Raw genomic sequence first — 2,133 nt, forward strand, 5'->3', positions numbered from 1 at the left:
ATGGAGGATGAAAAGTGTGTGGCTCAGAGGCAGAATTTTAAATATATGTGTGGTTGTGTTTCCCTCTTTCAGCAATTCCCTCAGCTGTTCTGCATTTGCAGGGTTTGAACACAGACAGATCAGATCACAGCTCACTGCACACCCTTGCCACACAGTGTTTCTGTTTATTTTTGACAGCAAAGCCATTGTTTAAAACTAGAAAACTTTAGTTTTTGTACAGAGTGCTCCTTTCAGCAGTTGCTCTGCCATCTACTGTGCCCTGGCTCTGAGTGAAGCAATAATTAATGTGATAACAGAGGCTTCTTCACTTGGTCTTTCTTCTGTTTCTTTTCTTTAATACACCCACACCCAGTCTTTCTGACAGTTTAGAGCAAACTTTGATGTCAGGCTTAGGTAAAATAATGTAGTGCAGACAGAAAAATCTCACTTCAATCACATTCAGAAGTCTTTCCTCTCTGCACCACCCTGTGAAGGTGCTATATTAGTACAGACTGCCACAAAATACCACTTACTCCCTTACGTCTCTGACTTTCAAGTTAATCTGGTTAATGCAAAAATCATTAGCTTTCTCGACAACCTTATTGCATCATTGTATTTCATCTCAAATTTCTGTAAAGGGGGTAATCAATAGAAACCCATCCCGTGAGCCTGGTAAAAACCAGGTAAGAAATCAGCTACCAATCCACTGACTTTGTAGCCGCTTCAAACGAATCACACCAACGCTGATGAAGCATTAACTTGAACTCTGCGGGGTATTGCATGGCAGCCACCGTTTGACTTTCTCTATTCTGTGCTTCAGAGGGCTGGTGGAAAATGACAGTAAATGACTGTGGTAGGTGAAAGGACAGCATCAAAGCATGGCTAAAAACTCTTCTCTCCCAACTGTTGGAGAGAAACTGAAAGTAGCCCAGTTCATCCCATATGGGTCATTTATCTGCTAGATGACTGCTCTGACTCACAGCTTCATCAAATAGGCTGCAGAAAGTTCTGTAACATCTTCCACCCACTTCTTCTTCACTTTTACATCCCTCTGGCATTGACTCACAATGACCTAATTAGATACGTGATTTTATTTTATATAATGTTTTTACATGATATGGTATCACTACAATATTGCATTGGTTTTTACAGTTCTTTTAAGCCCATCTAGCCTCAAGAACCGAAGACAAATACAAGTCTTTATGAATACACCATGGTGCATGTAACTTTATAGAATTGATGAATGGTAACACTGACCTGTTGGAGCTATTTTCAACTATATAGATACCGTTTATTTTTATGGTTTGGTTTACACCTTGGAGGGCACACAGCAGAATTTAACAGGTGTGTTTTTCAGCTTTTGACATGCAAAAGAAAAAAGCAGGAGCCGAGAAGAAATATGAGGAAGGAACATCCTGTTTTTTATGTTAAACTCAGTACCTTGAAGAGAAAATCAGCTGTGTTGTTTCCTAGTTGTGACTATCAGAGAGCTATTCTATATTTGGACTTAAATTAAGCCCCCGCCCACGGCCATGAATCCTGATAGTCTAAATGAATCCTGGCAGAGTTGTAAAAATTGCCCCAATCATGCGCCTCAGACGCACGGGAAGGCGTGACTCGGATTGCGCTTAAATTTAAGTCTGTGCAGTGTCGGAGGGTACAGTTCGTTTTGGATTTACACCAAGCCAATGCCTTCCAGAGCACAAGCAGATGTTTATTTGGATCTTATTATACTAAGCTGACATTTTGACATCGGTGTTTAAGCCTTATTTGCAACTGGAGGACGGAATTGTGCCACATTGGAGCTCTCCGATGCGCGTCAAAGGACTATATAGTTACCCATACGCGAGGTTCAGCCTCTTCCTGAATGCTTGTCCCCGTATGGCATAGGCGAAATATAAACAGTTGGTGTGCGTAAATGTTTATGATTCCGTTAATCAACCGTACAGGCTCGCAGTTGGTGTGTGGAGAACAAATGGCCATAAGGCGTCCACCTCTTAGCGCGCGCAAATCCATGTGATGTGGATCTGTCATACTTTGTCAAGCTTGTATATGGCTAAAGCTGGAGATTTTCTACTGGCAGCGCACAGTTTGAGGAGTTGAAAGTTTTTTTTAATTGTTCGAGTCTTGACGGACTCTTTCCATAGCCTACAA

The sequence above is a fragment of the Scomber japonicus genome, chromosome 18 (genome assembly GCF_027409825.1).
Source record: "Scomber japonicus isolate fScoJap1 chromosome 18, fScoJap1.pri, whole genome shotgun sequence".
NCBI classification, from domain to species: domain Eukaryota; kingdom Metazoa; phylum Chordata; class Actinopteri; order Scombriformes; family Scombridae; genus Scomber; species Scomber japonicus.